The sequence below is a fragment of the Macrobrachium rosenbergii genome, chromosome 18, assembly GCF_040412425.1.
Source record: "Macrobrachium rosenbergii isolate ZJJX-2024 chromosome 18, ASM4041242v1, whole genome shotgun sequence".
Taxonomy (NCBI): Eukaryota; Metazoa; Arthropoda; class Malacostraca; order Decapoda; family Palaemonidae; genus Macrobrachium; species Macrobrachium rosenbergii.
The window spans coordinates 2,973,696-2,996,733 of record NC_089758.1 but is presented as its reverse complement, the minus strand read 5'-3'; the positions used below and the strand labels follow the sequence as shown (position 1 = coordinate 2,996,733).

The following is a 23,038-nucleotide window of genomic DNA, read 5'->3' as shown; positions in this document are numbered from 1 at the left end:
TACCGAACAAATGCACGCTGTCTTTCCCATGCTTCTGATAATGTTGGGGCAGGGAGAGGAAATTGATTTTCCTCAGTTTACATGAAGCTGTGCACACACTCTACCTAAATTCATCCGTCAGTGGTTTGTAGGACTTGATTCTATGGCTGATTATGATAGAAAATTGAATTTATATTATTCACTCCAACCCGGGGCCTGTCGACTGAATGATTCCACTTTCGGCCTCCGGGTTTGATATTCGTCCAAACTATAATTAAATAAGCGTAACCGCTTTCATCAGTTATTGATTTGAAGTTGCAACGAAAGGTAGACGCTGTAGGAACTTGAGAGTGTAGCCGCCAGATAAAACAAGCAAAAAATTCTTGTCCAGAATCCATTACCAAAAAGAAGGTATTTGCCTCGCATCGAAATGAAAATTTACGTTACGTAGCCAGTTGCGCGAATAATCTGAACGCTTCCGGGGGATTGAGTTGCCAATTCTTAGTTACCACGAATCATAGAGACATTAATTTGCAAAAATGTTAATTCAGTAACAGCGACATATGTTTAGGGAATCGTTTAAATTAACCAGTTCCATACTAGAAACTGGCATCTCAAGGATATGGGCGGGGCTAAAACATGACCGAGTGGGCGGTGCTTCAGCTGGTGACCGAGGTGCAGGCGGCAACTTCAACTTGGAGCGGCATCAGTCGTAGCGTTTGACTCGTGGAAAAAACGACGAAGTGTTTCCGCCTTCCGCTCTTCTAACCAAGGTAAATTAATTTAATTTGATTATTGATTTTGTTAACTAATTAAAGCTGAAAATGGAATTGGAGTGCTGGCGTAAAGCGAATTTCCTTACCTTCAGTTTGACTCGGGTTTATGCTGTGTCACATTTCCATTGGAGGTAACTACTAGACTACCGGCATCATTTCATTTTCCCGATTGGCCTTGACGTTTGCAACTGAAAATTCTTTATTAAGGAAAAATGTCCTGCACTGATTGGTTTTGCCTTCATTCACGGTGTACACCAAGCCTAATATCACTGGATGTGTTTGCTAAGGGCAGTGTGGAAATCATTCGTTTTAAATTCCTGGTTCTCATCCTCCTCCTCCTCCTCCTCCTCTGTACGTTCGAGTCTGTTTAGTGAAAAATTAACGCCCATATAGGACTGGGAGTAACCCCATAGTCTCCTACACATTAGGAATGCAAGTTAATACCGTTGAGCATTCACGTCAACATTTTTCAAAACTGCGGAGAGGATTGTCCTTTTTTATCTTTTTTATTGTATGTAAGTAGAAAGATACTGAATAAATAGGAGACAAAAGTTTCCTGTCATGTGTTTAGCAATGCTGACACCAGTAACATAAGGTTATGAAAGTTGCAGTAATCTAAAGTGTCCGTATGTCATTTTCTTTGTCACCTGTGGCTGGGGAAAGAAAAGCCTCTGCCAACTCCCTTCTTCGCGCACCTGTAGCCTTGCAGGTAGGCTAGACTAGACTGTGCCTTGTAGACTGCATGGACTTTATAATGATTATATTTTATTGTTATCATTGTAATTCGAAACTTATTTTTTTTTTTTTGTAATGAAAATCTTTGCAGGTTATAAGACATTGTAAGTTTTGAGTGCCATAGACACCCAGTTGATTGCACGAGGAACAAACTAGAAAAGTTTTAAGAAACCTGGCTACCCAGGGGAACCATCGTCGATATTTTCGTGTAGTCAGAGAAGAGTGGCTGCTGCGTGCTTTTGGCAACCACATAGTGTCTAGACTAGTAAGGTGTACCTCAGGTGGATCGTTAGTCCCAACTGATCTTTTCGTTGTATAATCTTTCTTTTTTTTTTTACTTGCTGCCAGGGTGTAAGTTCTCCAGTAAGCAAAACAGACCTATAGTGGATTTAGTTTCTCTCATCAGATACTGTGCACAGTGTCTTCATTATTATTACTACAACTGGCCAGATCACCATTACCCCTGCTTACTCCGAATAATCAAACGGTTCCAGCACCACGACAGACAAACTAGGTTTTTTTTTTTTTATCAAATCAAACCTTCCAGCTAGTTACGTGGCAATAAAGAAAAATGGACCCAACATGGTTTATTTTTAATTTTTCTTTAAATTCTTCATCATTTTGAGTCGGGAAGACCCTTACCTTTGCCTTCATTTGGGTATTAAGTTTCCACATTTTTATATCTTAGATCAATATATTGAACAATCTAGGTACTGTGTACTTAAAAGTCCTTTTGCTAGAACTTTCGTTACTTCTTTGTTCCATCAGTTTGTATTTGTATATGCTCGTACTTGTATTAAAGCTTTGTGTGTATTTTTCTGCAAAAGATCTTTACACATTTCAGTTTTGTATGTATCGCGATGCAGTTGAGACTACTGTACACCTTTTTGTATTCAGCTCTAGCGTTTTGATAAGTTATGAAAATCAGTTAGGATGGGGGACTCTGCCCCAGGGGATTTATTCGTCATTAATTAGACTCCTTGTGAAATAGGCCATGTAACTTCACTGGGTTCAGAGCTGCAGAGCCCAAGCTACTAGCAACGCATTTATTCTCACTACTGAGGCATAATGCTATTTTTATAACAATAACTGTGTTCAGCTACATGCTTCATATTCTCTGGTTACCAGCAATGCTTTAACTTTCCAGTACAGTATTACGTACGCCTTGCTTTCAACCGTTTTGTGTAGAAAAATGCTCAGAGTAACATCTCAGACGGAGTGGGCAGCAGTTTTTAATCAGATGTTTTAACATTCACTTTGTGAATCTATTGGAAGGTAGAGTCCCTGAACAGATCGCAGGTCTACAAGAGAGTAGGCTTCGTTTGCCAGATTTCAGAAAGATCCAGGATTTCTCTTTCGAGTTCAGCATGTATCCATCAATATCTAGAAAGTTCTGACGCTAATAGGAATATCTCCTGTTTAACATTTTCCCCTGCTTCAGTGATTTGAATACTGTAGGTGCTAATTGCATGAGAAAGACTCATATCTAGGTACATTTGAACTGCGGTCGTTTCATAGAATTCCTACAAATTGCACCTTATGGTGATAGCCAAATTTATATCTTTAAAAGTGTAGCCTATAGTTTTTTGTTTCTCCCTGTGAGTCAGGGTTGAATGTCCGGAATATACGTGACTTCGACCGCATTGTAGAATCTTCTCGAACGGTTACCTAGCCGCTAAGTTATCCGTATGTCGGCTATTAAGTGTCGTTTTTCTTCCTGTTGCTATAAAGAAGCCACAGCCAACCAGTTGCTGTTGTCGCCAGCTGCGGTGATGGGTACCAGTCACTAGTGCAGAGGCGTTCTTTGGCCCATAGTAATTGCACACTTATCCGATATTCCATCCTCGAAAACATCTCATTTTTGTGTTTCGAGGCCATTCTTAGAAATCCGTGTGAATTATCAAAAACGAAAACTTAAAGTATCAGGATACGCCCCTCCTTTCCTAAGAACTGAATGGATGGCTTCCTAGAAATTCAACGCTGAAACAATTGAAGCTCCCTAACGTTTTGCAACCTAAGGAAGATCCCTCATCAGGCTGTTTTCGAGGAACATTTAATAGTAGAAGAGCGAGAACGCCTCAGCCGAAAGCCGAGTCACCGTAATTTGACCGTTATTGTAATTCATGCACATTTAACCTGGCACCTCGAAACAGTGTCCCAATCTAGCGTTTTTTTTTTTTTTTTTTTGTGGTGGATGATGCATGTAAGTGGAGGAGTTAAACGGTGTGTGTTTAAGAAGACGGTCCTCTTAAATGTCGTTGATTATGAGAAATGTTACAGGACGTTGCGGTTTCAGACACTTGCAGACAGGAGATTGTGAACAGTATGTGGTGTCCTGGCCAGTCTTATACTTTATTTTGTTTATATAACTGCGTTTCTTTTAAACATTGCTTCCGTCGGCTCTTCGACCAACTTATGCAAACGATAATCCAGTAATTCATGTTTTGAATGAGAACGCATGAATCTACGAAAACGTCTGATTACAAAGTTAGGCCTATATGAAAACTACGAACACAGGTTTCACTTGTGATTGTATCGCTTTCAGCTGTAGAGTAGGACGACAGTTACTATAATCATATGGTACTTGTGTGAAATCTAGGATATTTTTAATATGGTATAAAACAAGCTTTGCCTCCAGCTTATTATGTGCTGTAAATTCAACTGCGACGTTAGGTTCTGCGGTGTAAGGCGTTACACAAGTCCACGCCTCAGGTATCTTGTTGGGTGAGGCATTAGTATGCACGAAGTTGCAGCTTGTCAATCAACGAACCCCTTTGTATGTGGGAAGTTGTGGGAATGAGCTAAATGCTTGGAGTAACTCATGATTAATATTTTGTACTCCAAGGCTTTTCGTGTTATTGGCAAAGCTCTTCATCATAAAATAAGACTACAAGTGCAATATATATGTATAATCTCTCCGCGCTGGTTAATAGAGACAGCTGTAACGATTCTGTACCAGGCCGTGCTATTCACTCCCATCTCTATACAAATTCAGTGACACGATGTGTTGTAAAAGGGGTGGCAACTTTAGTTAAGTTACCCCAGTCACATTACAGAAAACTGTCACTTTTCATGATGTAATTCTCTCTAAAGCACATTTAGAAAGTCAGTTTAATACTGTTAGCATATGCAAATCTAAGATTATGTGATTGTTTAACCATTCCATAAATTCGCAAACCTACAGCGTTTTAATTTGGTTATCAGTCTATTTTTTTTTAGATGTGGTGTTAAATATGGCTCAGACGCAGATGGCATTAATTAAATGCCCTCCATAACCACTCCAGTAATCTATTGCCCGCATATCTGGTCATTTATCCTCTACTCAATCGATCCTTGTATTAGTCATCGCGTTCCCAGTCACAGGAAATACCAGCCATGTTGTGCACCAAGCCATTTCCCCTTCTCTCCCTCCACTGCCTGACTGACTGACCGTCAGTCTGTCTACTCGTCTCTTCCTCTGCATTTTATTTTTCCTGCCACAAATTACGCTTTCTCTTTTATTTGGAATTAGATTTCTTTTATTGCGTAGTGAAGATTTAGCATATATGCTATTGAAACTATAGGCTTTTTACAACTGTTCGTGTTTTCCCTATAGTTTTCAATTTTAGCTTAAATTTCCATCACTAGAGTCGACAGGAGAGGTCACTTTCCTCTTTGACTTGGCGGTGGTGACTACTGGAAACTCTCTCTCTCTCTCTCTCTCTCTCTCTCTCTCTCTCTCTCTCTCTCTCAACATTAAATTACGTCATGAATTATAAAACGCCGAGTTCGAGTGATTGCTCGGTCCCCTATATGAGTGATTTGCTGACTAATACATTTTTCATGCATGGTGTATGAAGCCCTGCAATTGGGTAAGGGTCCCTGTTATCAGTTTCGGGTGCATATGCGCATAGTGCCTCATCTCCCCTGGAACATGCGTTCGACACCTGTTAAAACATCAATATCATTTCGACTGGCAGTTAATCTTGTCGGCTCTGCTTCCTCCCGCCAACCCCCAGCCTTCCACCATCTCGGTGGAGTCAAAGTAACGCCTGCGTTTCTGTGAGAGAGAGAGAGAGAGAGAGAGAGAGAGAGAGAGAGAGAGAGAGAGAGAGAGAGGTGTGGGGGGGGGAGGGAGTGAACGTAACTTGTCTGTTTACTCTCTTACTTACCTTCTTACTCGTAATGGTATCTTTTGTGTTTGTTCCCCCTTTTTAATCCTAGCCAGGTCACCTTGTTGTCTGCGGCCTAATTCATCCTGACCTTGTAATTGGACTTAGTTTAAAAGCAAGCCTTCGAGATGTTAGCTTTGAAATTACGTGAAGGTGTCACCGCCCTCGTACTGGGTTTCAGGCAGCAAATTTCATGCGTCCATTTATCGCATTTGTACGTGCTTCGCTCTCATGCTCTTGGCGGCTACATCACTGTAGTTTGTCTCTTCTCTCTCACAATCTCTCGGTTAATTCTCCCCCCTTCGCCTACTTCTCGTATTCTCCTCCCCTCCTGCGGCGTCCGCGTTTGCCGCCACTGCCTCAGACTGTTCTCCCACACAGGCTTGTTCTTGCGCCACCGTGCAGCCATGTTCTCTCCATTTTACGTGTGATGTTCCTACCTTTAGACTCCACATGCTTTTGCATCGTGTTAAACTTTATGTAATACTTATCTGCCTATGTTTTAATCAGTATCTACCCCTCTCTATAGGAAGATGTCTGTGTGTGCGTGCTTTTCTTAAAGAAACTTTTATAGTCTTTTTGCCACGGTGTCAACCTGAAAGTTTATGCGTTTCAATAGTATCAGTTATCAGTTACAGTTCTTACCTCCTTATCGTCACTTCACATTCAGGCTGTTTTATGTCATTTTCCCATCGTGAATCTGAAGGAAGGCAAATCATTTTATATATAGATAATATAAGAAAGTCTTAGAAAGTTATGATTTATGGTTTGCGAACACTTCCATGAAATGTAAAATATAACAAGTCTCAAGCCCAGTGGCTGAAAATTATGCCGGTAACACTTACAGGGATACGTGCGATCAAGGTCTAGAGAATACAAGGTCTTCTCACGGCTGACCCAAAATTGGGATCTAATGCGCAGGTAGAGGTTGTTACGTCAAGCGGTCTACTCACGGTCCTTAGTAATCTCTGACTGATCAGTTCGTTTACAAACACTAGGCCTTGCTTTCACAGATTTGGTATTGATATTGTCCGTAATAGCGGCCTTATATTTTTTTTTCTAGCTGCAATTTAGACAGTTTAAGTGATATGAGCCAAATCTCGTGCAGTAAACGGGTACTTTGAAAATATGAAAAAAATAGGTATCTAATTCATCATAGATTTCCTATGGACGAAAAGTGTAGTGTCGCAAAAATATGGAGTTATGATAAAAGCACAGATGCTTTATATGAACCTAGCTCAAAAAGTGCAATGTGTAAGGTCAGACCTTGAAACCGCTTATTCATTGTAATTTCGACACCGATATAACTAAAATTCTCCTATTTGAATTCATCATTAAGATAGCGAGAGCTGGATTTCCTATAGTTGGTATGGTTCATGACTTGGGGCAACAAATATAAGGTTATGGAATTCAGTAGGCAATGGCGTAACTAGGCTAATCCAACATTGTTAATCCTGCGGATTATTGCAGGGAAATACATGTATTTGCCGATGCCCCCCACTTGATAAAACTCATCACAAACACTTCACTTTCTCAGACCATGGATCTAGGTTATCGGACTTTAGGACTGCTTACATTGAGTCAGGTAACTAATTAAGAAAAGTAAAGGTGATCTAATGATAACTCGAAAACTATTTTGAAAAGCATTTAAGTGTTACGGGTATGGAGGGTACGACAGTGAAATTAGCGTTACAGTTACTCTGCGACTCAAAAAATCTCAAACACTTCGGAGAAAAAAAATCCTGATTGTGGATAGGCACTGGGAGAGTGCAATCCAGTTCATTTGCCTTGTTGATAAGTGGTTTGATTTATTCAGTTCTGGAGTGCCTTTCGATAGAAAGTCTTCACAGAATGTTTACAGGCTAATCTTAGAAACCAAAACAACATGGAATGTTTATGGGCTAATCTTAGAAACCAAAACAAAACATTGCAAGACATGATACACCTATCCAGAACAATGAAAAGTCTGGGAGGAAAAGCACTTTACCCTTTCCAAAAAGGCCTCGTGATACCTTGCAAATCTCTAACGAACTTGCCAGGGATGTTAGGTGAAATTTTGCAATATCATACATCTTGATTCATAGGTTGAATCGAGATGGACTGGAACACTTTTTGGCTGTATACGGTAAATGGGTGCATGTCATCAGCACCCATCACCTGTTGAATTTAAGCGCCGAGTTTGAGCCCATCTCCTGGGAAAAGAGAGAACTCTATGAGGCGCAAAATACAATGTTGAAAATTGCATTAGCGATAATATGACTGAGGTCTCATTTTCTAACTTGATAACTAAAGAAAGCACTTCTTACGAGACTGAAGAAACATTTCTTCAGAAAGCGTTAAGCTTATCGGCAATATTGTTTCGTTTGCCGATGGAGGAATTGCAGGGTGACAAAGAAGACAAAACTGAAGAAGGAGGCATGCAATATGTGGGTGGTTTTGTAGCCCGTAATTTTTCCCGAGTACGACTTTTTAGGAACTAAAGAACCGAAGGGGATGGCACAAGGATCGGTACTATAAGTAGAACAAATGAGAAGCTAATGAAACCTCGACCCGAATTTTTGAAGCATTTAAAATCGATGGAAAAGATATTTATTTGTTATCATTGTAAACATAACGAAAAAGTTGGTCACATAATTGTATAATTGTTAACCTTATGTATACATGTACTCGTATATGTGTATTTGAGTGTGAGTTGTATATTAGAGTGAAAAATGTTTTTTCGTTTTTAAGTTCCAGTTGTAATTATTTGGAAGAAATGAATATGGTCAACATGGGCTTTGTTTCCCTAAAAGAATGAATCATAATTTTTAATATTAAAAAGAGTCAACGAGAAAACAGGAGAAAAGTTTTCCTATTTGTACAGACCTTGGGCAGAGGAGAAAGCAAGTAGACCGCGTGACGTCACGTTTCTTAACTCCCATCTCCTTACCCGCGTTAATCCTGCGCGTGAGAAGACCTTGTATTCTCTAGACCTTGCGTGCGATAACCCAGTACGCACTTCGTTTTCGTGGCGTGTTCCGTAGTTTTGTTCCCTAACTAGGAAGAGGTTGCAGAGTCAGCTTGGTCGAGGAAGGGCAGTCGGGGACGCTCCGTGAAAAACTCATTGCCCCTCTGTTGAACTAACAGTGAATGATGTGCCTGATTGTTAGACGACTCTGTCGCCTAATAAACGGGTCAACCAGGATTAAAAGCATGGGGCTAACAGTTTCCCCCAAAATGACTTGCTGAGAGCTAGAAGACCGAGTCCTTCTAACGTCACGGGATAAAAACATTTCATTAATTTCTTGTCCCTGTGGTCCGGTTCACTATCAGGATGGAAGTTTAGGTAAGGAATGGTTAGATATTCATTCGAGGGTTGATATGTTAACTCATTTGGTGACAGATGGCTTGTATTACAGGTCTCTCTCTCTCTCTCTCTCTCTCTCTCTCTCTCTCTCTCTCTCTCTCTCTCTGCTGAGGGGCAGTTGGCAGGAAGACCACGTGGGTAAGGGCAGTGGTTAGGGTGGCAATTTGGAAAATCCCAGTGCCCGAAACGATGTTCGCCTCCCAGGCGTTTATTCTCTTGAATACCGCCGGCCCTTTTTTCCATATTTTCTGTGGGAGTGGATGCAGGGATTTATAATTCTTCTTGGGGAGGATGGGGATTCCCCCTGTTCAGGAAATAGCGTATTTTCTCCAGCAAGATCACATCAAGCCAATTTAGGACTCAGCCTCATTTCTCGTAGATTTCTGTTAACCGTGGAAGGCACTGTATAAGTATACCTTAGTTTTACCAGACCACTGAGCTGATTAACAGCTCTCTTAGGGCTGGCCCGAAGGATTAGACTTGTTACGTGGCTAAGAACCAATTGGTTACGTAGCAACGGGACCTACAGTTTATTGTGGAGTCCGAACCGCATTATAGCGAGAAATGAATTTCTATCATATAGTATGTGCATATTTGAAAAGTGCATCAATTATTGTGCACCTTCAGTGTATACTTCTCTGCGAACTATATTCGTATTCAAACTATATAGGCAAGACGCAACGTGCAAATATCACAGACGTGTACAGACCGTGATTACGTAAGATTGTCTGCAATAACTGTATCATAAAGTGCAGACTATCCTTCTCGCTCTCTGTTTATTTGTTAAAGGTCAAGAACATGAGAGCCAGTTGACCCCTTCTTGTTCTTGTTGCTAGCAACCCTTTCCCATGTTGTTCGGGCCCAATTTCTGCTGTGTTGCTAAACTTACTGAATAATGGGGGTCTTTGTTTCATGCAGAGTCGTCCCACTCGTGGTAACCTCTGTTTGATAATTTAACTCTTGGTATTTATGACTCGGGGGATGGTGGGGGTCTCCCATCAAAATGTCGCCGCGTCTGTGTTTTGAAGTGGCATGAGCTCTCAGAAAGACTTTCAAGGTTGCATCAACAAGCAGCCTTTTGACTTTTTCTTTTTTTATATTTCGGAGTCGAAAGGCCACTCTGATGTCTCCTGTAAACTCGTCCATTGTTTATATATGACCTCTTTCGAGAACTTTTCAGAAACAACTTTCATTTATTCCGAGGAAACCTAAAAGGACCGATTGACAATGATATTGCTCTTTCATTGTGATGACGAAAATAGTGATAATTTTTTGGTGATAATGGTTTTCTGTTTCTTTTCCCAGTTGCTGTGCTGGTCATTATTCATCTTCTGTGGCTTCTCTCTGATGCTTCATTTCAATGTAGAAAAAGGAAACCGGTTTCGTATGACGTCTTTTAATCTGGATATCTAGACCTGAAGTCTTATGGGAACTTGATTTTGGCATATACCAACTCGAAAGCATTACTCTCTCTCTCTCTCTCTCTCTCTCTCTCTCTCTCACTGTTATTTGGTTTGTTTTACTTGGATGTCTGTGTACTTTCATTCATTTTAAGCATTTATTTTGATGGCGAATGAAACATTCTGATGTGTCTCGACTTGGAATTTTGTGAAAAAAAATTGAAGAATGAATAAAAATTATGAATACATAGGTGAAGAGACACAAATGAAGAGGTTTTGGAAGGAAAGCGTATATTAGTTCAGCCGTTATGATGGGTGGCTTTTGACCCTCACAGGAGAGAGAGAGAGAGAGAGAGAGAGAGAGAGAGAGAGAGAGAGAGAGAGAGAGAGAGAGAGGCTGCTATCAGAGAATGGGCTGAGTAGCATGGGATGGTGGGTATGTGAATGTGTGTGTATGTATGTATGTGAGCATTTTGCATTTTTTAGCTTCCTCCCCCACACTGAGAGAGGCGAGTGTTCACCTTTAACGCCGCAAGCTTTCAGACGAGGAGGGTTGGGGGGATTTGGGGTGGGGGTGACGACTTCACGCTATTTCTCTGTCGGCGCTGTGCCACTTTCTTCTCTTATCAAGTGATGTTCGCCAGAGAGCTTTCTCGAAAGGGACGAAGGGACACCTTTTAAGCTTTTCCATCTCTGTCTCTTTGAAGGATGGGAAGAGAGTGCTGCTGTGCTCGTTGTGCGTGGCGTGCTTCTGAGTTCCCCTCCTCTTTAAAAGCTGCACATAGGCCTATACTTTTCCATGCAAATGGTTATGGCATATTGGACGCGGCCCGTCAGTTTGTGTTAGAGCGTTCTGCCCAAACCCAGACCGCCATGCAGCAAAGGAGCGATAACTATTGTCATTCTGAAGCAGTGCCGTTGATTAGTGATGTTCAGCTAGTCGAGGCATTGATGTATTTCACTTGTATACCATTTTACTGGTCGTGAACGATACTCATGTATGTTTTAACTAAGGTGTAATGTGTTGATTTATTACAGTGGAAGGTGGAGTTCTTTTTACACTTGAGGCGTTTGAGAATTTTAGTTTTTGGGCGGAATTAGCTTTATTTTATATATAATAAATATAAATTTATTGATACTTTTACATTTGACTTCTGCTCCCCAGCAGGCTGACAGAGGCCTCCTCCTCCTCCTCAGCAGAACATCGACCTACTCATTTATACTTTGCACCTCACCCCATTCTTATATCAAATGCAGCACAATCAAATTGAGAAGACCTATTTGCTGTCATTATTCTAACATTTTCATATTCTCCCTCCAGTCTTCGGTCACGAAACTTCTCGGGTGCACAGTTTATATAAGCATCTTCTTCCATTCTCTCCTCAGGACCCAACCACCTGAATTCACACTTCACTATTACTTCAGCCATGCCAGCTTTTTGTTATCACATTATATTCCCAGTTCTCTTCAGATTTGCAACTAGTCCCCCACCACACAGGCATTCCAGAGTATTAAAATCTAGAAAATTCCTTTTCCTAATAAAGTCCACAGTTTTTCTTCTCAAGCATTGAGCCACCAGATGTCTCCACTGCAGTCTTGACTTGATCCCTTCAAGCATTTCACGTCATGTTTTCGTTAACTCATCTTTGAAATGTTTTTTGCTGTTCCATGAGCATGTCATTTTCGAAAGAATGTAAGTCAAAGGAAAACTAGATCACTTCTGAAATCAGAATTACGGTTTTAAATTACGAGTCGAAAAGATTTTTGGTCAGCTTGAAATCAGTCGTATCATTTCTTTCCCTTTTTTGGCCTTTGTATCCCCCGCTGTTATCATTCCTCCTCTTTCCCCACTCTTCTTCTTCCTCTTCTGTCCCACATGGTTTTGTCCTTTCCCAAAGGGATTTGGAACTTCGAGGTGAACTTTTATCAATTTAGAGAAAAATTCCCAACTAGAGTCAACGAAGTTAAATGGGTGTTCTCAACCTCCCCGGGGTCCACATCCCGATTCCCCTTATCGATCCCCCTTATCCCCTACCTCCCCCTCCCCTTTTTATCTTGGACCACCTCTCCATTTTGACTTCCACTCTACACTGCTCAATTTTGTTTTTGGTTAGCCAGAGAAACACTTTATTGTGCAAAAAACTTGGAAGTACAGCACAACAGACAACCCGGACGCGGTATGTGTATAGGGGAAAGTCCTCTGTAATGAATGGCATTGGCTGTGATATTAATATTATGCACATCTTTCCCACCCTGTGGACCACTAGACAAAAGTCATTCATCAGGGCTGATACGGTACTCAAGTAGTATTACAAAATATAAACGATTACAGATAACTGCATAACTTGGTTACAATATATTAAGTAGAGATTACACATTAAAAGGTTACACCACAAGAATTGTCTTAAATATCACAAAATATCCATTATTTATATAAACTGTACTTTAAAGAAAGTAATTTGAATTATTGCTATAAAGATATAAATTTTTTCACGTTTCTGACAAGGAACATAATTGCTAAGGAGTAGCATGTGGTATAATTCAGTGATTCATGTGCAATTTATTACTTTATACCATGTTCAAACATACGTTTCAAATAATTACTTAACTGAATGAATGACATTTAGATGAGATTGACACATTAAAGGTACGGTTTTAAGCAAAAATTTAGAAACACCATAATTTTAATGATGCTAAGGTTGCTGCAAGGTTGCACCGTGAAATAATTGTTAGGAGAGGGTTGATAGCAAAATGGAAGAAAGTTGATATGATTGGAGGTACAGTAAAAGGAATGAAAGGGGTTGTAGCTAGGGGCCGAAGGGACGCTGCAAAGAACCTTTAGTAATACCCACAGTGCTCCCCGTGAGGTGCACTGACGGCACTAATTTGGTGGAAATATATAGTGTGAAAGCCTTCGAAATTAACTGCCCTGGAAAAAAATCTATTCGGAAAAAGGTTAAAGTACTTAATACAAAAGAGCAGTACTTTTTTTATCTTTTATTTAAAAATGTTCAATATACATAGTCCCCAATTACAATATTATATGAAACCTCCCGTAACAATGTACCTCAGATTGTTTACAGTACAGTACACTTTAAGCCTATCTTGAATTTGCCTTTTCTTTTTATTTTTATTTTACAAATGTTCATCATACAACATTTACCTCATATTTAATCAAAATTTTCTTTAATCTGTAACCACTGCACAATACTCACTCCTTAACAGTAGTACTAGAGGGACCCTGAAATATTAGAGTTTATTCAAATTTGATCTTTTTTGGGGCTTGAGATCGATGAAAAAAAAAGTTATATCGACAAACATATAGACAGGATATCTTGAAAGCTAGAAATGAAAGCGATAAAAGGTGCTACAATAATGAATTTGGACAAGCTTCAGAAAGGTATGGCCTTTTAACTTAGGAAGCAGGAGATAGTCTCTAGACTGAAATGGATGTAGCCGTTTTTATACGAACTTGACATCTTGGTGATTTTATGAATTTCTGAAAAGGTAGGGGAAGGTTCCCACAGGAGTTACTCTGTCGTCGAATCGAGTCGAACAGAGTCCTCGAGTAATTGCGAAATGTTTATTCAGTCAAAACTTGCAATGTAACATAATGGTAGCTTTGGCTTGATCCATGTGAAGGTGTGCTCGTTAACGGCAATAAATAAGAAAGTGTTGAAGGAGGCAGTTGTGAGCGTTTGTAAGTTTAAACGATTGAAAGACATCTAATGTTTTAAAAGTTGGCGGGGAAAGTATGGTTTTTATAGTATATAGCCGTACTTGTCTGTGTAAGATAGTGCTTTAATCATTAAGAGATTTAATAATTGAAATCTGAAAATTACTTGACACGCATGAAAGACTAACACGGGGTTCTCTTTAGGAATTGGTTTTATTGAACAGATATATGGAACAAATGCAGGTGTAGCTTACAGCTAAGAGACGCATTACACCGGTAGCCTGGTACACGTAGACTGGCCGTTGGGAGGGGCTGGATGAGGAGGGGGTGGGGTCGGTAATGCTGGTAGCAATAGCAGCGACAACATTAGTAATAGTAGGGGGGGGGGGAACTTCCGAGGTGGATGGGTGTGGTGCTGTAACGGCTCTTCTTTATTCTTTCTCCTCCCATCTCTGATCTTCCTTCCTGTCTCCACCCGTTCTCAGGTTTCCGTTGTGTCCACCCTCCACAACTCCCCCCTCCCCCTCTCTCCACATTTGTGTCCCTTTCCCTCCCCTTCAAGACTTCAGTCAAGCGGATTCCTCTTCTTTTCCCTGAAAGTTTCGCTTTTTCTGCCGACCTGTTTTCACGGAGATTAGAAGGACATCACTCTTCCTTCCTAGTCGTTTTATTTTTAGAAAGTGAATTGTGTTGAATTTGAAGTTGTTTTGTCTGATGCATAAAAGATCAATGTCCCCGTTCCCTCCCTTCCCCTCACCGCAGACAAAAATACACACTATATTATCATAACCTTGAGGATGCCTGGAATACTTTTGGGTGGGGCCCAAAGTTTGAGGCAGATGAGCTCTCGATGATATAACCACACAAGGTTTGTTTGCGTCTTCAACTTTTCTGTTTTAAAATTACGTGGCTTTTAAATACTTGCTCGTGTGTTTAATGTCCTAGCGATTAAAGAATTATTATTCAAGGCGAACATTGTAACGACAAAGCGAGTAAATGTACTTAGACCTCAGTAATTAACATGAAAGGAAAGCGATAAACTGGGGTTGCATTTACCTGGTCTTTCCAAGCAGTGGGAAAAGTATTTTGGGATCAATCTGTCGTACCTTTTGTTAGCATTTTCCTTTCATTCTTTCACGATCGAAATGGCTTGCTGGCGTCATATGCTCCTTTGTTGTGTGGATGGTGGTTGCGCAAGGAAGAGTGAATGTTGTAAGCACTTCGACCTCGTATAAAACTGCATTAGGACTTTTGTATCATAATTGCAAAGAGTTTCAGAATCCCTCTGAAGACATCTAACTCGGTTAACAATATTTTGTTCCCTAAACAAGACTGGCATAAAGAAACAAAACAATTGATTGATTTTCGAAAACTCAAACTTGGTATCAGTGAACATCGAGTGGTGGCGCCAGACGGAAGGTATCCCCCGGGGAAGAACGTCGTCTGACTCAACACAGCTAAATACCACACCCTAATTTTCGTAGTCACGTAGGTCTTGACTGCAGTGGTCTGCTGAGGGAAGGGTGTCCACCGTGTCAGTCACACGAAACGCCAGGAAAACCGAATGAATCAGCCTTCCTCAAGAAGTGATAGTAATGGCCTCAACAGTCGCCATCAGAGCCGCCTGTCATCTCGCAGGTGAATGCCAAAAATCACGTGGAATTCACAGGAGGGCCCCTGGCCTACAACAGGTGGAAAATGCAACGCAACTGGTGGTTTGCGGCCACAAACAGATTAGATCAGAAGCCCCACTATGCACACAATGAAAACCTACCCTTGGTCCACGCACACAAAGCTGCTCCAGCTGATTATACAAACGTGATCAGAATCATAACCAAATTAGACTCACCGTAATTGGAAAGCTGTTATTTCTAAGAGAATTGTCACCTGAGGCTAGTGTCCTGGTATTTGTTTTAACTGGCATTATGGTAAAGGAACTAACGAGACGTAGTGAATGGGAAGCCAAATGGCATTTATTTATTTCTTTTCATCTTCAACATTTCTAGACAACAGCGCCTGTGTTAGCAACTCTTCTCTGATGTCGGTGACATAAAAATGTAACTTTCTTAATGTTTAAACAATTTACACATTGTATATATATATATATATATATATATATATATATATATATATATATATATATATATATATATATATATATATATATATATACAGTATGTATAACTGAATCACGAAAATATGGAACGTGATGAATATATAGAAACAAAGATAAAATCCACGAAGGAAAGGAAAACACTGGAGTGCTGCGAGGCCCTTCGACTCTTTAGTCTGCTAAGTAAAGAACGAAAGAGTCTAAAGACCTCGCAGCACTCTAGTGTTTCCCTTTCCTTCGTGGATTTTATCTTTATATATACACAGAATATATGTATGTATATATATATATATGCGTGTGTGTGTGTGTGTGTCTTTGACTAATTACACCTCAGGTGGTCCTGAGTTGGTTTCATGGAAATGCAACGGTGTTACTGTCGCCATAGAAGAGAATGTTAGGGCGTTGTCAGTTATAATGGCAGGGCGGGGTCACTCTGCAAGGCGCCGCCCTTTCCGTTCATTTGTGGTTAAGTTGGCACTTTGGTCCAGCTTTTGTCCAGTCAACTGACGGTGTTTGCACGGGCCTTTATGAAACACCTCCACGCGATAGCATACACACTGCACATCTGCAACAGGTGCCGTACTTCCTCTGTTGCATCAATGTTGCTAGGTTGACTCTGGTGTCTGGTGAATTACTACAAAGAGGGGGTGGGGGGTTAGTAACTATAGTGGGTGAGAGAGGGGCTTGTGGGGGAGAGGGTGGTTTTCATTTCGAATTAATATTCCATCTCTGGTTTGGGAGGTTGGGTGTTGAGTGCACCGAGTATCTCGGTTAATTGCAAGCGAGTATTGCGACTGATCTTAGAGAGAGGTCTTGTTAGCCAGGGGCCCTTAGGAAAGTGAATTCATTCGCAAATCTCTCTTCTTTAAATCCTAGGGAAATGAGGTCCTATGATTAGTTGAGAATGAATTTATAGTGGCCATGTATGCCAATATTCCCAGAGACACCCACTCTCTCTCTCTCTCTCTCTCTCTCTCTCTCTCTCATAACTGCATGCCACTGCGAAGTATCACCGTAATGAATATTTTCCTGTTGGCCATCTATAAAAGGAAGCTTGAATACTGCAGATGGATGTTGTTCCATGGACCTGCGCTTGCTATTCAGCGGTGTTTCATTGTAGCTTTTCTTGAGCGCATAACGACTTGAATGCGACGCCTCCTGGGAACACCTCCGGCGTTTTCATGACGATGTCGAAAGTAGGGAAACTGTTGGCATTCCTCGCTCGACGTTACTTCAACAGGAGGCACTCCCTTGAGCCGGGAACTGAAACAATTTTGCTACAATTGTTACGAGATCACAGATCTGTGTACAAAATCACCTAGTGCTGCAAGCCTTGATCTGTAGGAAAATGTCCTTGCTTACACAGGCATGCCTATTGAACACCAGTATTTGAAGAGGCTATTTCTCTCTCTCTCTCTCTCTCTCTCTCTCTCTCTCTCTCTCTCTCTCTCTCTTTTAACCAAGTGGAACCTAATTTAAATAAGAAGCAATCTGTTTTCCTTAATCTCAATATTTTCGTTCTCTTTTGTTCAAAATTTTTTCTCGCTGCGAATCCGAGTTGAGGAGAATTTTCCAAGATTTTTCCCCAGGGCTTAAAGGTGCTCGTCTATTACAGACGTTTCATGCCTGCTGTGAATATCGTTACGTAAGCCTGTCTTCAATCATATTTTCTTCGGGTAGAGTGTAATTAAAAAAAAAAAATTCGTCATGCAGGCATCCTTTCCGCAAATGTATATATAAATTATATAAATATATATATATATATATATATATGTGTGTGTATATACATATATATATATATATATATATATATATATATATATATATATATATATATATATATATATATTATATAAATGTATATGTATATATATATATTTTTATATATATGTATATGTATACAATATATGTATATATTTATATGTGTGTGTGTGTGAAAACAAAGTTCTAAACTCCATTGCTTTTACTTGGTGGAAGGAAGATTCATCGACTCAACCTGTGAATGGATGTGGCCACTGATTTCCCGAGTGTGATGAGTCGAGTAAGCTGGTCTATTCAGGAGAGCAATCTAATCTGCGAAATAATGGAATATGAATTGGAATTGTAATAATCTTGTATTCAGATCGGTTTGTGACGGGTCTTCATATGAGTCATTTTTTTGGGCCGCAAACAAACGAGTGAGCGGAAGTTGTTGTTAATGTGTCTGTGTATAAATTGGGAAACTTTTTTTCCTGCTGGGAGTTATTTAATTGCCAGACACAGTGATAATTTCATTGTATAAAGTATAATTGGACTGACTCTTTTATGCGACAGCTTAATTCATTTGGGTCGCCATTGTCTGGGAGTTGCCGTTTCTGCGGCAGGTCCTGATAGGGACATCATTTTCGAGTTTCGTGGTGTGATGGACTTCACGTCCCCTCATGGCGTTGATGTCAGCACTCTGGAGTAAATTTCCCTTTGGGCGGTCTCTATAAGTTCGTGGATCTATTTTGTATTTGATGTTAGTTAACTAACAGTCTCGCATCAGCATGAACTAAAATTATAGAGGGTTTTTGATATCTCAAAAATTTCGTTTCAGGAAAAGATTGGAATTGACTTCAGCTAAGAATATATTTCGTCTATTTTTTGTATATTTTTCCACATTATTTTTACCTTGGAAGTTTCGTTAACTATTGAATCCAACTAATTAAATCTGGAAAAGTTTTGAGGTGAGTTTTGTCGAGTTCAGTTGCCGAGAGAGAGAGAGAGAGAGAGAGAGAGAGAGAGAGAGAGAGAGAGAGAGAGAGAGAGAGAGAGAGAGAGTGGGAGGGTCGAATGGGATGCGGTTTGAAGTTCAAACTTTTAAACGCCGCGATTTTTCTCTCCTTCGCTTCGTTATTTGCTCTTTTCGTTGGCAGTTTTTCGTGTTTTAGTTTACTCTTGCAGAGGGTAAGTTGGTACAGCAGTCATATCTCTTGTAGGTTTAAATATATCTCTCTCTCTCTCTCTCTCTCTCTCTCTCTCTCTCTCTCTCTCTCTCTCTCTCTCCATACTATATATATATATATATATATATATATATATATATATATATATATATATGTGTGTGTGTGTGTGTGTTTGTGTGTATGTATACATGTATTTATATTTATGTATAACTGAATCACGAAGATACGGAACGTGATGAATGTATAAATTAAAAGCAAATGCCCACGAAGCAAAAAGTGAAACAACCGACAACGGAGTGGTTGCTAGGCCTTTCGACTACAATGTTCTTTTACTAACAGTCTACTGGTAAAAGAGCAAATAATGACGCGAAGGGTTCACGCCAAAATTGCTTCCCCCCTCCCCCCTTCACATGTCAAAAAAATACTTGATCTCTGAAGTACACGACACGAGGTAAAATCACTTAGGAGACAGTCATTCCTTTTCCTAAAATCTCGTTGTCATTTAAGCCTTGGTCTAACAGGGAATGCAGCATTAGAAAAATAATCAGTAGTCAGAGTTTTTTCTTTTTTTAAATTTTAACACATATGTACGTATATATGCAAGGCTTAAATGAAAATGAGATCTTAGGAAAAGGGATAGCTGTCTCCTGAATGACTGTACCTCGTGTCGTTTAATTCAAAGATCAGGTTTTTTTTGACATGTGAAGGGCAAAAAAGAAAAGGGGGGGGGGGGAATTTTGGCAAGTTGGGCCAAGTATAACTTAATAAGATTCAGGATGAGGTCAGGTACGATTGGTAGTCCGCGTTGTCTTGGAACCTGTGACATGTGATTCCCGGTATTCTGTTCTCTCTCTCTCTCTCTCTCTCTCTCTCTCTCTCTAATATAGTGTGTGTGTGTGTGTATATATATATATATATATATATATATATATATATATATATATATATATATATATATATATATATATATATATATATATATAGTTTGCTTACTGTAGAGTAGAGGCCAGAAACATGCCCTAACCAAGGTTTCGAAATTTCACGAAATATCATGGTTATCAGCCGTGTGGACACTTGCCAGGATCCCTTTGTTCACCCTTCTCTCTCTCTCTCTCTCTCTCTCTCTCTCTCTCTCTCTCTCTCTCTCTCTCTCGTCACCCCATGTAATATGACGACCATGAGAATCTTCGTTGTCCTTTTCTTTTTAAAGAAACTGGCAGGAGGAAGGAATTTTAGGCCGCATATAGTTTCAGGATTTTGCTGCTACCTTTTACTCTCTCTCTCTCTCTCTCTCTCTCTCTCTCTCTCTCTCTCTCTCTCTCTCTCTCCAAAAAGAAAAAAAAGTAAAAACGATGATAAACTAGAAAAACTAGCCTACCAGACTCCCACCCCTTTCCTCCTCATTTTCGAACACGATCTGCGAAACCATGACCTGGTCGGGTTCTGAGTCATTTTCAGTTTCTCACAAATTTGATCATTAGACGTCAAGTTTGGGGAAAGGGGAGACACGTGATTTTTGGGGAAGGAGATACAGGTTATATACTAGGAGCTCCAAAGCAGTCATTTGCCGGTGGTTTTGTTTTTGCCAGTCTCTGGAAAGGCAGGAGAGAGTAGATAGATGTTCCTGCCTGGACTGGGAAGTCGGCATATGATGTGAACGGTGTCCGTGTCTTTGTTCTTCTTCTTCTTCTTCTTCTTCTTCTTCTTCTTCTTCTTCTTCTTCTTCTTCTAGCTGGTTCCGAGTGATTGTGGTGTGTGGAATAATGTACCCAAATTCACATGTGCTTATTTGTTAATTTTTTTCCCGAAGTTTGTGACTGCCATCTTTGCTCGCGTGTGGTTCCTTGCATGCTTGTCGTTCTGCTGGATCCGTCTGTTGGAATTTGCTAGAAAGGTGAGTGGCCCTTGTGAAGCCCGATTGCAGGGGAGGGACTCGGGGTACCGGCCAAGGGGCACGGATGTCGAACAATAAGTCCTCATTTGGATGGGATGAAGCGAATGTGCTGCCCTTAGTTCTGGTACATCTTCTGTGTCAGGCGTCAGTAATGAAGGCCTTCAAAGTCTTGGTAAATTTGCTGGGAAGCTGTTTTGGTGAAATTCGGTGACATCATTTCCTGGGTATGTCTAGCGTTAATGAGATGCAAATTATACCCAACAAGATAAATCGCTCAAGTTTAAACGATGAAAATAGAACCAAGGATATTTGGAAGCCTGGAGATATCCGTATACGTGATATATTCACCGGCTGGGTATGATTCGAAACGCCGCTTCTCCGGAGATAATCTGGAAACACACGAGTCGAAGTGAGGCGACTGACAAAGATCTCAACGGAACAGCGTAAATGCCAGGGACCGTAATCGTTCTGCCTAGCATTATATATCAAAGCGACTTCACTTCAATCTAGTTATGGTGTTCCCACGGAGGAGTGGTTCCCGAACAAAGGGCGATCTTCTTGTTCGTGTTTGCAGTGGTATTGTTGACTTGCACTGTCTGGTGACTAATGGTAATGAGGTAGTGTGACTAGGTGGTTTCTGATCTGCCTCGGGCGACGACCACGCTCGGCGCTACGGCAGATTTCACAACGATCAAAGGCTGCTGCGTTCAGGGAAGGGGGAAAACCGCTGGTAGGAGGAAATCATTCCTCCTAGAGACAGCGAGCGTTCCAAGGGGTGGGTGTATGGTGGCTTTGCACCTAACGTTGGTGACACCAAGACGTTGCATCAGCATACTGCGTTATTTCCTTCGGGAAAAGTCTGGTTATTTCCTTTGGGAAAAGCGAATCAGAACGAGTTCTAGAGGTAACCATTCTAAAATGTTTATCTTATAAGTCATGAAATGTAGAAAAACCATACCAAGGCCATTTTGAGAAAAGATTTGCAATTGAAAGAAAAGAATCTTTTTGTGTTGAGAGAAAACTGACTTTTCTAACCATTCATTGCTATCTTAGACTTGGCACAAGCTTGTATGAATGGTGTGGGAAGATTATTAGTCTTCCAACGCTGTTTTGTTAGATTTTGCTGAAGTTTTTCCTTTTTTGTCATTTTCATCTGGAGAGAGAGAGCGACGGGAATACGAGTTACCTCTAGTGATATGAGGCTATCAGTCGAGAAACATGCCAAGCGCCATCCTGGGTCAAAGTATTTTTCAATTTAATTTATTATATTTTAAAAATGGCACTTGGCATGTTTCTCGACTGAAAACCTCATATATTCTGATCACATTCCTCTTGCTTTACAAGCAATTCCTTCTACTTCGTTGCTCTGACGTTCCTTTACTTGAGTAAAAGTCGGACTTGGATTAATCCGAGAGAGCGAATTGAAATATCCTCCCTCCCCGGGGGTGAGACGTTGTTTACGGCGCTGTCGGGAATGAAAATTACGTTGTACTGGGAACGGAGGGCCACTGTTCCCATGGGTGGTGCCAGAGAGAGGCTGATCTCGGAAATTTAGGGGTCTTAATGGTGAGCTCTCTCTCTCTCTCTCTCTCTCTCTCTCTCTCTCTCTCTCTCTCTCTCTCTCTGCAATGTTGCAAGTTACAACTGCATTTCTTTTGGGGTTGTTATCATAATGTACCCAGAAGTTAAAATAATTTTTTTACAGTAACATGCCTGAGCATTGTTAATGTTATGTTTCTTTATACAGTTGACTATTTGTCTGCGTTACTGTGTAGCTATTGGAATGACACTGACACTGCAAATAGCTACACAGTAACCCAGATAAATAGTCAAGTGTGTAGCTGTTTGCACTGACACTGCAAATAGCCACACAGTTGACTATTTATCTGGGTTGCTGTGTAGCTATTTGCAGTGTCAGTGTCATTCCATTAAAGCCGTTGTGTTGGCATCAAAAATTGCAATTTAGGCGATTGTATAAAAAGTTCCCTTACAACCATTACAGTCTGCTTCCATGGAACGCATTAATTACGAGTTCAGGTTA

General features: G+C 40.5%; 1 protein-coding gene across 4 annotated transcripts in view; it reads left to right on the top strand.

Annotated features, from left to right (window-relative positions):
* The first annotated feature begins 79 nt into the window (after nt 1-79).
* Nucleotides 80-23,038, top strand: part of LOC136848036 (neurofilament light polypeptide-like) — a 102,749-nt gene continuing 79,790 nt past the window's right edge. Inside the window, exon 1 of one of the 4 annotated variants that reach the window (XM_067120100.1) lies at nt 80-752. The gene's annotated coding sequence lies outside the window, so the exon portion shown is untranslated. Of the gene's footprint in view, nt 753-845; nt 887-1,686; nt 1,756-23,038 lie in introns of those variants that run through there. The other 3 variants (XM_067120095.1, XM_067120098.1, XM_067120097.1) reach the window with 3 other exon arrangements.